Source organism: Vitis vinifera, chromosome 6 (assembly GCF_030704535.1).
Source record: "Vitis vinifera cultivar Pinot Noir 40024 chromosome 6, ASM3070453v1".
In the NCBI taxonomy this organism is placed as follows: domain Eukaryota; kingdom Viridiplantae; phylum Streptophyta; class Magnoliopsida; order Vitales; family Vitaceae; genus Vitis; species Vitis vinifera.
Genome location: NC_081810.1, coordinates 18783400 through 18798632, shown reverse-complemented (window position 1 = coordinate 18798632; position 15233 = coordinate 18783400). Strand labels below are relative to the sequence as shown.

General features: G+C 33.2%; 1 long non-coding RNA gene across 1 annotated transcript; it reads right to left on the bottom strand.

Annotated features, from left to right (window-relative positions):
- Positions 1–1859: 1859 nt before the first annotated feature.
- Positions 1860–10438, bottom strand: LOC109122768 (uncharacterized). Its single transcript, XR_002030264.2, has 2 exons — positions 9677–10438; positions 1860–9122 (listed from the first exon to the last, which is right to left on the bottom strand). It is a non-coding gene; the product is annotated as an uncharacterized LOC109122768 (long non-coding RNA).
- Between the last annotated feature and the right edge of the window lie 4795 nt (positions 10439–15233).

The following is a 15233-nucleotide window of genomic DNA, read 5'->3' as shown; positions in this document are numbered from 1 at the left end:
ACTCAGTAACAAGTAGCTCTAAGTCCTCAATTAATTTTCAAAAATTAAGAAAATATTTTTATTGTCTTATTTCAACTTGTGATCAAAGTGAATAAAGCAAAGAAAAAATATTTTTTTGTAAAGAATATTATTACAAATATTACATCCCATAGTTATTTTATGCGACAATATTTTTATTATCACAAATATTATCGCATACACCATACATATGCGATGATGTATAGGATTTAGGGTCATAGTGATTATGCCTATACAATACTCGCTTGATTCTCTCACATTTTATACCAAATTTTTAATATAGTGGATTTTCTTCTCCTCTATCCATGGTTTTTCCCGTCTAGCATTTTTCATGTAAATCTGTGTTCTTATTTTCTTGTTGCCTATTCTCATTTTTCCATAACATTAATTTATTTTTATATTTATTTGATGATGTTTTATTTATTTATTTATTTTGATGTTTTTTTAATGCACAAGAGTTTTTTCTCTTCAACTTTGATTTTATATTTATTTATTTTTAAATAATTCATTTGATTTGTGTTATTTTATAATAGGAAATAATAAGGCGATGTTTAAATGGAGTTTCTATTCTTTATTTTTTGTTTCTAAAAATTAAAAATAATAGGGGATTTATATAAATAGTAGAGACTTGCCTTAAAAGTTTTAAGAGTTATTTAAAAATATAAGTATCCAAAAGTAATATTTAGCATGTATTTGATAGTCATTCTAAAAAGCGCTTTTGATCTTTCTAAAACTTGATAATTTTTATCTTTCAAGTATTAGATATACTAAAAACGCTTCCTAAAATCAACACCAAATACACCCTTAATATGATTTGTGTTGATTTATATGCTAGTGTTTTATAAAAGGAAATACTAAATTATCCTAATATTATGAATGAGATTAAGAGATTGCTTTGTTGCTAATAGATGGTTAATTAAAATCTTTAAATTGTATTTGATTTGTTACATATATATATATATATATATATATATATATATATATATATATAGCATCAGATATAATAAGAAATGAGATAATATATCCTTTATCATATTTAAATAAACTTATTATAAGATAAATGGTGGAAAAACTCATGATGTCCTATGTAGTTAAAAACTTAAAATATAATAATTCTAAGTATATATATAGATAATTGTTGTGTTACATGTTCATAAATCTATAATTAGGGTGATCTTATAAAGATCAAGTATTTGTCTAATAAAACACTATATAAACAAGTTATTTTTGAGATTTTTATTTTAAAAATATCATAAATAAATGTGTTTTTAAAAACTATTTTGAAAATTTCTTTAAAAAGTGTGTTGTCACTTTATATTTTGGATTTCAATGATTAGGGCAAGCTTTTTAGATAGGTAGCTTATAAATGTTGCTTTTTGTGAACTTCTAATGTTTTAAGTACCCCATAAAATTAAAATTACTAAAATAAACAATATTCATCAAACTTATTTGAACCTTCTAGAAAAAAAATTTATGAGATAAAATCTTAAAAGGGGGAAATCATGCAATCATACATAACAAAAAAAAAAAAAAAAACTAAGCTTTTTATAACTTTACTTTTAGAGTTCAAGAATGGATAATATTTTTTGTCCCACTTTACCTTTTCAAGTTCTAAAAAACGTATTTTTTTCTCTCTCTTTGTGTGTGACATTTGGTTGCATGATTTCCCCAATATTAAAAATGTGCATCCAGACCCAAGATAGGACAAACATGGTTTTGCTATGAAAGACGTGTAAATGGTTTTGTTGCAGAGAGTAGTAGTAGTAACTCAACCTTGTTTTCTTCTACTACCATAGATGATGTGTTGTCTCATCTCAACTTCCTCTTGCTGCTTTTCATCACATCAATCTTTCTTATCTTCACTAAATTAAAATCCAAAACAAGTACCAAATGCAAGCCGATACAACTTCCTCCAGGATTAGCTCCATGGCCACTAGTGCAATATCTACCTCATTTACTCAACAACAAGACAACTTTCTGGTGGATACATTGGCTTTATGAAAGAAATGAACACTGAAATTGCATGTATTCAATTGGGAAATATTTCATCTCGTCCCTGCAACTTTCCCAGAGATTAGCAGAGAACTTTTGAAGAAACATGATGTACTATTTGCATCCAGGCCCATTACAATGGCGACTGAGTATTCAAGTGGTGGCTTCATAACCACGACACTTATCAACTTGAGAAATTGTAATACCCAGGTTTTTGTAGATTCTCCAAGCATAAAGTCTTTCATAAATTTGTGGGTCAAAAGGTCAAAAAGAGTGGTGAAAATCCATGTGTTAGTATTTAATTAGGATAAATTTAGGAAAAGTTGGTCAAAAGTCAATAGTTTGAAAATTTTGCCACGTCAGATGTAAGGAGTGAGAATTTCATAAATTAAATTTAGATTTTGAGAAAAAAATTAACCATCAAATAATTGAGATTAAGTTTTTAAAATTTGAATATTAAATATGTTACGAGAATTAATTTAATTATTATTGGATAATTATAAGAAAAATCATAGTAAGAAAAACTTGATAAAAAATTATATTATATCAAATTGTGATAATGGATAATTAAAAAGAAATTGAATTTAATTTTTATAATTGAAATTAAACCTCATAAAATTAGAAAACATCAAACAAAATTGAATCAAAATTAAATTAAGATTAAATTATGATATGCGAATTTAGAAAAAAAAAATACAAAAGGATAAATTAATTAAATGTGAATTTAGTGAATTTAACTTTTGAAATTTTGATGCGATTGAATAATTTGAAAAATGAAGTAAATTAAATAAAAGTTATACCAAAGGGTAGAGAATTTGATTTTTATTAATTGAATGACTAATTAATTTATGGAATTAAATTTTAGAATATTATTTAAATTTTTTTGGTAAATAAATATAGGTAAAATTAGCGGGTTAAGGGTTATTATTACAAATTTCAACTTCTTGATTGCCAAAAAATTATTTTATGTTTTTAATATTTTATGGAATTGAATTTTGTTAATAGTTAATTATATCATGTTTTAAATGAATTTTAAAGTAAAAAAAACAATGTTTCATGTAATTATAATCAAATTATACTTTTTGAAGAGTAGACTTGTAGTAAATTAAATTACGAATACGGTGGTATTTTTCGTGAAATGGAAAATCATAAGTTTGGTATAATTCATAATTACGGAAGGTGAATTTAAGAATAATGGTTTTAATTTATTGAGAAATGGATGTGCGTGGCATTTTAGGATTTGTTTTAATAATACATATACATATATATATATAGTGAAATTGGCGTGAGAGTTTAAAAGAAGAAGAAGAAAAGAAAATGAAGAAAGGAAATCGAGTGAGAGATGTAGGGGAGTCGTCGGCAAAGAGTGGGAAAAATGGGTCGCCAGCTTTAGGATGCTGGTGGACCTACCAAATGAAGTCCATTTCGCATGAAATTTTGGAAGGATATTGTGGACCCGCATTTTTCACGTGCGTCCCCACTCAATCGACGAGACTCGCTTTTTTATTTGTGAAAAATTAATTTTAAAAAAGTTGGAGTCGCCACCTATTTTATTTTTATTTTAAAGGGAAAATAAAACAAGAAAGAAAAACCCTAAAAAGTGACTCCATAGTTTTGGAAAAAGCATGTCTTTGAGAAACCCGAGTCTAGGTCCGGGGATCAGGTTACCTATTGGGAAGGTACCTTTAAAAGGTAGCACCCCTCTAAGCCCTATGAAGGTCTCTACTGACTAAGTTAAGGGAAGTGTGGCAATTAATCGGTACGTTATAGGTATCTAAATAGGCTAGGTGATTTTGAATATTGCATGCCTAACAGGAAAACCAACCATAAGAGAGAGTCGAAGTGCGTACCTGAACGGCTTCTCAAGCGCTATCATAAAACATGAGAGGTTAGCTTGAAAATATGACACATAATATGTATTTTATCAAAGATGATCAAACAAGCATCAAGGCAATCAATTATGGCGTCAAACATAGTCATGGCTCATGATAACGTACACATTCATAGAATTTTAGAGTTGTAGGGTGGTAAGAGCGTACCTGATTAGCGAGCATCCACACGTCTATGGGAAACAAGGATATCTCAACAATAAATATAAAGCGAATTCAAGTATTTCATCGAGAAGAATAAAAAAAAATCAATCAGATATCAAGCAAACAATATTGAAGTGAATATCATGAATGTCGGGCCCCCACCAAAGCCCTAATTAATTTTGCATGAATTGATTCTACGAATTCCATTATTTGGAATCATGAAGTTTATTCATGCTTTGTTGAAAATCAAGGAAATCACGAAAATAGTTAAAAATCAAAGAAGATAGTGCATGCCCGAAGGAAAGTGGCAACAAATAGCATGTTAAAATTTGGATTTTATATCTAGAAGCTCCTAAGGAATTTTGAAGAAAACCAAAGTTATTTTGATGGAAAAATATTTTGAAATTCATATTTAAGATGTATATAATCACAAAATAAAGGAAAAAAAACATTAGGAGTATGATATGTGGCAAGGTGGCAATTATGTGGGTGGAGTCTGGAGGTGTGATTGAGGCTGTGACACTGGCATTGAATCCCAAAAACGCATTCTGCCCTCTTCTGGCATTTTTCGAGGCTGATCAAAATTCGTATACAGATTGTTTTGTTGTAGCATGTTTGAGATACTTTCAGCAAGCTTCTTTGTGCACTCTGACCTTTCTGAACACAACAGCAGCAGGGAACATCTCCAAGACTTGTCAGATGACGGATTATTAATTCAGCTGCACACCATGTTCAGGATTACCTGTAAGCAAGGATGCCTATCCGTAGGCAATTGGGTGACTCAAGATTTTCACCAATAAATATAGCTGGAAGTGGGGTAGCTTCTGGTCCTGAGAAACATCTCCAAGAGGAGTTCAGATTCTTATGATCGCTTACTCCTCTCACAAGCTGTTAAATAAGTGCCCCCAGTTTTTTTGTAAATCTGTGGGTTTCATCCTTCACACTCGGCAGCTCAGGAGTTAATAGCTCCAGCTGAAACACTGACTTTCAAGGTGTGCAATCAAACAAAAAGAAATCACTTCTCTCTCAGCAAAGGGCTTAACTACAAATTCAGAAGTGGGATTGCTTCCAGTGTCAAATAAAGACCTCTTGAGAGCCACAACAGAGGAGAAAAGTATGATGATTCGAGTTTCAACCGATTCAGCTTCTGTTGGACGGATTTGAGACAGGTCTTTCTGATAGGTAATGGATTTCGTTTCTTTTGTTGGTTGGTCTTCAAGCAGGCTTATCAGTGCACGACATGCTGATACAAAACCACTAGCTCTAGCGAATCCTTCATATTGAGGGAGGTGACCAAGAGTGAGAGCTGCAAGAAGCCTAACATATTTTGGATCTTCGAATAGCTAGCTGGTAGAAATAGTCCCCACTGCTTTCCCATTGAAAGCATTGATTCTAGCAGATTTCACAACCAGAACAGGAAATACCCACATATTTTGCAGCCTTTGTCCTTCCGCATTATAGAAATTTCTCCATAGAATTAATTCAACACTTCGGCCTTGCATGTCCTTCAAATGGAGGGTTCTTTTCTGAATTTTTAGTACTATTTTTCCTTATTATGGAAGCAGAGGAACTGATAAAGGAGACCACATTTCCCGATTCAGCGCCCTGCGCATTAACATGTGTAAGATTGTTTTCTGACTATTCCGACTCAAGTGTTGGATTCCTTATGGTAGATTCAACACCATTTTCCACTACCTGATCTTCATTGCCAATAGCTTCTTTCCCATTATACACAGATTGTACTCCATCAGCAACTATCTTTGTAATAGGCTCATTCCTCGTGGCTTTAGGATCAACTTCTGGTTTGGTTTCTGTTTCTTGTTTCTCCTCATTATTAATCAGACCAGCAGTTTTGCTTTTATCAATACAAATATCCCCTTTAGTACCATCCTGGTTATCAACCGTAATAGCAACACAGACAACAGCATAGTTTCTTTTATAGGCATTGCAGAAATAGATGAGTTGTTTCCTTTATATGTCATAACTGGACCATCCTCTGTAGTTGATTCCGTCACATCATCACCTATGCTGTTATTGCAAGCAGCTGCTGCGAACATCTCAATACCAGAGAAGTCTTTACCATCGCCAATCTCTTCATTTGTCGTCTCGGAAGAATGTTGACTATCTACAAGCTGTTCTGAATCCTCATAGGGAGGAGAAGGAGTTCATGGGGGTGGTAATGAAGACTGAAATATAAAGCTCCTTTTCTTAATCGGTGCATGCTCTACTTTATCACTGAAATGTCTCCCAAGAAATAGCAACACCAAGCTTCTCAGACTCGAAAACTGAGGCATTCTCTGTTTTTCGATGAATTTCCATTGCCTTGACAGCATCATTGTTATTGCATCTTGAGATAAATTCATCTTACTGCTTAAGCATGTATTCTCTGTTCGAAAGCTTCTCATTTTCATCCTTCATGTTGGTCAGTATTTCTTCACTGCTCGGCATAAATTGAAGATCAAAACAGTCAGGCACATATTGACTTGAAAAATCGAAAAGAAGGGAGCCATCTACACTGATATTGGGCTGCATAGCTGCATAATCCTCACTAGTTTCATATACAACATCAGGATTTAGATAAATGCTGGACTCTATACGATTGACATTGTGTGAAGACATATCTGTATCTCTGAGAGACATTGTCATAGATGTACATGAATATTTTCTTCCCATAACTAGGTCCCCTGTACTCTTTTCAATTGCAGGTCCACAACTCCCCGAGCCTATATCTGAGTTTTCTATGATTATGCAGTTTGAAGCAGAGGAGCAATTCTGACCATCAAAGTCTGATAAACATGGACTGCTCTTTGTTTAATTCAACAACTTTGGAGCTTTCTTGTCTGTTGTTACCTTATATTGTGCATTAGATCCACGAAAGGTTCCATTAAATTCATGGACTTCTGTACTACTACACCTAGTAGACATATGACCACTAGAGAGAGCCGAGGCAATAGAAAGAGCACTGTTGGGCTTCTTAGCCACCATTAGAATTTTGTGAGGCTTGGGAGGAGCCATGAAACCATGTGTATTCTCGGTTGTAGAAGATGTTGCTTTCGCTGTTGCTGTGCTTCCCTTCAAGGTCTTGACAGTGAGCTTCATGGCAGGAGCGTGCTAGAAGATCAGAATACTTGGTTTGGTTGGATAGGATAGTTTCGACATTTATGGATCCCAGGCGCCACTGAATTTTCAGTTGTCTTATCAATTTCTGTGCAACAGCTGACAGAAACATCCGCCTCCCATGCAGTTTCCCCTGATCCAATCTCAACGCTACTTGTTGTTACCTTCAACATATAACCATGCGATATTGCAGCCATGGAAGCTGAAGTTATGCCCTCACAACTATGAAGCTTAAGAACTGTCAACATTGGCAGCCTTACAGACTCAATCTTTGCATTGCGTCCAAGACCGCGAGCAGCAGCCAAGGCGGCAGCTTTGTCCTTTGTTGTAGCATCTATACTGACGTAAGACTGAGTAACAGATTGTAGTTCTCTAATCTTCTTAGGAAATTGTGCACTTGTCATAGAAAGGGTACGAGTCTGCCTTATAACATAGTTCATCTATGAGTAAGTTTATTTCTGGATATATGATAGATTCACCAACAAATGATAAAGCCAAATGTCTTAGTGACAGGTCTTCCGATATCCATTCCGTTTTAACATCAGGCCTTCCTTTTCTTGCAAATCTCAATGTAAACATTCTGATTGAATTCCTTATCAGGCTCAGCTGCCAATGATCTTCTATTGAGCTCTGATCTTAGCGCTTCCACTGCAATCACATCATCACACAGACATCGAAATATCTCAAACTTTACGGCCACAGGTCGTTTGCAGTGGTTATTGTCAAATAGCTTCAATCAACTAAAATCAAAACCAGGTTTCAAACCTGAACCATGAATCAGTAGGGAATCAGCCATGAAAACTAACCACGAACTGAATCCAACAAACCTCAATTAAGACACCTTGAACAATTAAAATCAGATTAGGAACCTTCATCTGATAGAAATTCCAAATGCTTTCTCAAAGTTTGTAATAAAGAAATATGGACATAATCAAACAAAGGGTTAGAAAAAAATTGCATCTTAATGCTTCCACAAAATCTTCCAACTCAAAGGGGCTTAAATATAACAATGTGCTGAATGACCTTTAAAAGGCATAAACAGAGAAAAAGTCAAATTTTGGAATTCCATCCAAATTCAAGTTCTGTGATAAAAGGGGGAATTGCAGCTTTGGGGGAAGGCCAATGCAATCTTCAATTCCTGCATGACTAAGGATAATAGGCTTCCCCTCTGATATTAGATTAACAGTTGCGAATGAGGATCCATCACTGACTGCAAATTAGGATAAAATGGACTTCTTGAAGCAATATACGTTGCTGCTGTTGCATACAAAGGAGGGGTGAACCTAGGAGACTGCATCATAGATTGTACCTTAACTGAAGAGAACTTGGGGAGTGCATGGGGAAGCTTTTCCATGTCATTATAAGGATGGCTCATTCCTTGAGGGATCTTTAGGTAGAGGTAATGCGATTAAATAGTTCCTCCATTGCTGCATAGCTTGAGGAAGGAAACTGATTATATGCAAGTGATGAGGTGCGGGGGAAGTCCTTTTGTATCAGATCAACTAAACTTTTATGACGATCTGCTGAAGAAACTGTCCTCTGTCTGGGCATAACTGCACTGCTGCTTTCTGGTCAATCATCTGAGATTTTTCGGGATGGCCTATCGTCGTCAGACTCCTCTTTGTCAGTGGATAGGGAACAGGCATTGATTCTCCCGTTAAATAAGAGGTGGAGGAAGCCTTGGATTCAAGTTGACGTTAGAGCAAAATGATGCAAAATAAGCTGGATCAGCTGTAGTTGTTCCATAGTCTCAAACTCTCAATAACACTGCTTAAATTCCACAGGCTTGAATTCGGATTATTTAGAACAGCAACTGAGATCCATCAACAAGGTCTTAGCCATCCCGACTGCTCCTGGGATGTCATAAACACAAAATTTTGCTCTCCCCTGTCTTGGACATGCATTCCCTAAAGGGGAACCAAACTTGTAATCCACCGTAGAACGTGTTGAAGTATCCATTCCCTATCAATCCATATTCAATCACTATCAAGTCATTTTTCCCATGAAACAAAATTCTCATTAGAGTCATCAATCCAACTTGTTGCTTCCGAATTTGGGTTCTAAGTCTCAAATTTCAGCAGTATTCGAAAGCTCCTCTCTAACGTAATTAATTGGTGATGCACGTCTCCCTTGAAAATACACACAAGAACAAAAGAAGGCAACCAAGAAAAGAGAGCATAAAGGATGAAAACAGAATGATCTAGAGAAAGTCGTGTTTCATATTTCGATCCACGAGATTAGGTTGGTGGGAGGAGTAAAGAGAATCTGGGCAACCAAAATCTTGAAATAGTACACCATAAAACAGAGTCTCATTGAGTTCAAATGATAAAAATAAATAAATAAATAAATAGTAAAGAATGAAACAATATCTGTAACAATATATGAGAAATCAGCAAGATTCACATGGAATTTATGTCATCTCCAACCCAACCAGCAAATAGCGTCTCAGGTCACAAAAAAAGAATGAGGAACATAAATTGGGAGTACGAACCAAAACAAAATATCAGTAGACTTACCTTAGAACTTTTCTGAAGAAGCAAAGATTGCTTCTCTTTTCTGATTCCACTCCGTTCTCAATGCGTGCTGAAAGTCCCCTCTCCTCTGTGCCTCTCCTCCAAACCCAATGGATTTTAAATTTTGGGCAGCCTTGCCTGCAATCGCTGGGCTTCCGGCTTTCCTCTCACCTCTAAAGACAATTCCCCAGATAAAAATCCTCTTTTGCCCGGTCACTCCTTCTTCCTCCTTCCTTCCGAAATCCTCCTATCCTTTTTTTCTCCCCACTTTTTTTTATATGGCAGCCCACTCTTGTAGAATATTTTACTTCCTTTTTTTGTTATACGCGTGGATATGGGAAGTCTACATATGTGCAGCTTACTTGGAGATTTTCCAAGGATGCAGCCCCTCTCTCATTTGGTAAGTAATTAGATTCTCTTTAATCTTCTTTCCATATACTCCTGGATGTGCCTCAGCCGTGATGTGCCCACTTTCTATACGCAGCCGTGTACGTCAAAGATCTTCTCCAATGTGTGCATTCAAATCTCATGCCAAAATAAAATAAGAATTAAAAGCAGTAGAGGTCATGAAATTGAGAATTAAAACTAATAAAAAAATATATGCAATCAAAAACAATATATCTATCATAGCTACACACAGACAAATTAATACATCAGTTTACGCAATTAATGACATCAATCTCATGCAATATTCTATAAAATAAATAAATAAAACAAATAACTAACTAAATGTTAATAAAATAAGTAGATAAATAAATGAATAGGAAATCAAGTACATACAAGTGTTAAAAAAATGCAAATTATGTAAGTCATGTAGGAATTACCGCAACGATGACATGGGAGGGCTAAGATACCTAAGTGGATCTAGTGAACCTAAATGGGCCTAGATGTGCCTGAATGAGCCTAGGTGAATCTAAGTGGGCCTAGGGTGGTGCCTAATGGGTCAAGTGTATCTAAAAGCTATCCCGAAAAAAAAAAAGCAAGAAAAGCCTAAGTCTAAGTTAGGGCTGCCAAGGGTCACAATAAGGGGTAAGATAATCCCTCAACCAAAGTCTCCGAGGTGACTCAAAAAAGGGTAAGTAGTATGAGTAGCAATGGGCCACCAAGGAACTACTGTGGAACACTGAAAACGAACTTAAAGACATGTGCTAAAGGGACAAAATTGAGGGTCTACAGATATTCTATTCAATGTGAGGAACACTCCTACGGTGTCCTGTTTTAGTTTTAATGGTTAAATTTTTCAAATTTAAGGTAGGGTGATTTAACCCTAAAACTTTGATTTAATATTTTCTTTGAAAAAAATTTATATATTGTGTTGTTGAAATATAATAGATGTTATTTTTAGTATTTGAAGTGTGATTATTATTGTGAATAATTTTATTTCGTGATTTATAGATTTTTCTTGGAATTTTGGTAATGTTTGAGAAGATTAAATATGAAAAAATAAAAATAGTTGTATTGAGTACTAAGAATTATTGATGTTGTTGGAGATAAGAAAATTTAAGGTATAATTATGTTTTGTTAATATTTGAATTATTGGAAAATTTTCCTAGAATGTTGTGGTGGCTTAATTGTGGAAAAGTGTTGTATTGATTATTAAAATTATTAATGCTTTTAAAAATAAATAAAATGATGATATAAATTGGGTTTTTGTTGATATTTGAATTATTGGAAAATTTTTCCCAAATGTTGGGGTGGCTTAATTGTAGAAATTTGTCATATGGGTGTCAAAATTTTTGAAATTATTGGAGACAAATAAATTATGACATAAATTACATTTTCATTGATATTTGTATTAGCGAGAATTTTCTTGGATATGTGTGATTATTTAATTGAAAAAAAAAATGGTTATATTGGATTTGGAAATTATTAAGCATGTCAGGAATAAATAGAATTTATGTGGTCAATGTTTAAAACTATGTTTTGATGCTATACAAATTAATTGTGAATTTTCTTTTATGTTTGTGACGATTAAAGTGAAGAAAAATCGTTGTGTGGATTATTGGAAATTATGAAACATAATGGGAGTAAATAAAATTATGTCTTGGAAAATTATGGATGTTAAAATATGATTCAGTTGCATTTCATATGCATCCTGATTGTGTGAAGAAAAAGAAAAATTAAAGAAATGGTTGTGTGAAACGGAAATGAGAATGAAAAGACACCAAAAATGAAAAGAAAAGAAAAATAAGAAATTGAATGACCCTAGAGATGGTGAGTTAAGAAGGGAGTGAGATCCTTAAGGTGAAAGACTCAAAAGTTTACCCCAGGAAGACTCCGAATGGGGAGTGTATTTGGGTATAAATGCATATCCTTCGGTGAAAGCCCGAGAACGATATTGCATTGCGTGATTGTGTGTAAGCATTTGTATCATGGTTGCATTTGGAAAAATGATTTGTATTATTTATCAAGTGTATGTTTGAATATATTATTCAAGACTAAAGTGACTTATTTATTTTGTAATTTAAAATTATTGATATGCTAAACATATGATTAAATAAGGAAAATGATAATTTTGATTGATTTAAATTTGTATGGTTGAAGTTTCTTTTAGTGTGTATAATGTAAATGTAATATTATATTTTGGCATATGGTTGTGTTTTATTGACCTAGAATTTCTAACCTATTTAGGTCTAAAGAGTAACGTGGAAATGTGCATCCCTTTATTTTCTAAAATTTTTAGATGCAGATATAGTTTCTAAGGGACCATAAGAAGATCATGAAGTGTTCTAAAAAGCAAAAAAACCATAATAATGGTTGTTGTTTTTTTTTTAATTACCTTTTTGACATCTACTAATTTGAGTTATATGGAATTTTTTAAGTTAAATTATATTTTATTAGTTTGGAAAACATTTTTGGAAATATTCTTTTTGACTTAGAGATTATTGTAAATATTTTAGCTTTTGGGTAGGAAGACGATTGGTGGAATTTTATTTTTTTTAATACTTGTGAACAGGAGATAATGTGATGGTTAGTTTTGGAAAAATAAAATGATATGTTATAGTAAATCTTAGCTTAATAAATTTATTTAGGATTAAACTCTTTATTGAAAAGAAAAAAAATCCAGGGTGTTTTGATTGATTGCCAACATGGATAAGAGTAACTCTTAGGGTCAAACCTTTGACCTGGGGCCACGAGTCAAGTTCTGGGTTGCCTAGTATTTGGGGTGTGACAGAAATAAAGTCCGTCAATACAACGGGAATGTCATCCGAAAGATGATCCTCAACACAAGATACTTTGGCCAACGAAAGAAAGATGGAGGCCTTGGAGTTGAAGTGGAGCAACATGTTGAATCCTTCTTTACTATACTTGCTCATCTATATGTATTCTCTTTATCTGATTACTTCCCATGGCAGAGAGTGCTGAATTTAGATGGCCATGAAAAGACTATAAGGGAGGCTATGAACACCATTAACAAGTACCATGATCCAATCATGGACCAAATAGTAGAATAGTGGAAGAATGGTGAAAAAGAGGGTGGGGACCTGCTTGACGTTTTCATTTCAGTTAAGGATAAAAATTAGGAGCCACTACTATCTCTGGCTAATATCAAAGCCCAATGCATAGTAAGATAAGTAATTTGCACTACAAGAAAAAAGATATATGGTGACATTTATAGCGAGTCACCATAAACATAGGGTGTCACTACAACATAGTGTCACCTTCTCCACTGACACCATAGAGGGTACCAATTGGTGACGTATTTGTAAGTGACACCAAAGTAGATAAATGGTGACGCATTCGGAAGCGACATCATATATTTCTAGTGATGATAGGATGTCGCATTATATGCGTGATCTTTGAGTTATGATGTCACATTAAATGCATCACCTTTGAGTTATGGTGTCACATCATTGTAAATTATCATGGAAGATATGATTGCTTTTAGTTGTAGATTTTTGTAATGCTTATGAATTAACAAATAGGATTAACTTGTGTATATTTTGTCCATAAATATAACAATCATATTACATTTAACTCATTTTTCGGTAATGTTTATGGAATAACTCGTAATACATTGATCATCTAATAATATTTGTATATCAAATGTTCACAAAAAGATAGTACATCAAACATATCAAACCCACCAAAACTGAAAAAGAAAAGTGAATACATACCAAAACATGATTTAGAAATGTTAAGCATCCCAAGATTCATGTATACCTTCATTTCATAAGCATAAAACCGACTAACTATAAAATGACATAAAAGTAGCATCTAAAAATCTAAAATTCTCACTACCAATTAAAGTAACGTTTATGTCCTACGACGTATGACATACGAGCTGCATTTAAAAACCCAAAATCTGGTTGCCTTCTTTGTTCTTTTTATTCTCTATTCCACCCTCCTAAGAGTGTATACCTGCATTTCATAGTTTAATGAGTTTTATAGATTTCATTGAAGAAAATAAATATGGATCGATGTTATCATAAATGAACAAATCTAAGAACTTTTTTTTTCTTTTTTCAAATAAAAACATTGTTCAAAGAAAAGCAATACTATACAATATCTATGGAAAAATTCATGTAGTAGCTAAGGGACTCACCATGCATGGTGATCATGATGCATCAACATGATTCATGATTAGTTGTAGCACAAAAGTAGTCAATTCCCCTCTAATTTCATTGAATTCTACTTGAGAATATGTTTTTTTTATCACCAAACTGAAATCAAATAACAAAATAACATTAAAATGCATAACATTTGGAAGCCTAAAAATATGTACAATTCATTAAATAAGTAATACCTTTGAAGCAATCATTGTAGGATAAAAAATTATCTCTTTAATGAATTTCATAACAAAGTAGCCACATTCGAACCCTCCTTCTTGTCTTGGACACTAATTGATCAGTTATAAATAACATTAGTACTCATACATATAAATGGTGCAAATGCATAAGCTAAATGTGTAAAGAAAAATTTTGGATGTCACTTGCACTAGTTTCCAAGATGGCTCTCTTTTAGATGTTTTCTTTGCAAATATTTAAAGAGCCCTATGTAAATAAGTTCAATGGGTACAATTTTAAAATAGGTAAATGTTATATGTTTTAATATATAGAAATAACAATAAAAAATGTGTTTGAGGTGAATGTAATTTTTTTTTAAATAATACTATGAAAAATAATAGGAAGAACTTACATGTTTACGATATCCTTTAAGTCCTCAAATGGTTTGTGATGCACAGGGTCAAGATAGTGGACTATCGTTTTCCTTGGCTCAATCACTACCAAGACCCAATGAAAGCTAAAACATTAAAAACAAAAGTAGCATCTAATTAGAAATATAAATCAATCATAAAACCTCACATTAAAGCATAATATTCGTCACTTACTCGGGGTTGTAGGGCATGAAAACATATCCGACATCTTGGCACTCTATTAAGTGTTTTGACAACAATTGTGTTCTTTTCTCTGTTTGAGGATTACTAAAGCGTGCTCATGATATTGTAAAAGGATTAACAAATATAAATTGTGATTCCTTTTTGGCAATATGTAGTTGATCATGCATGTACCTATTATATTATCAAAACACCAAAAGAAAATTATCATTAGTCATATCC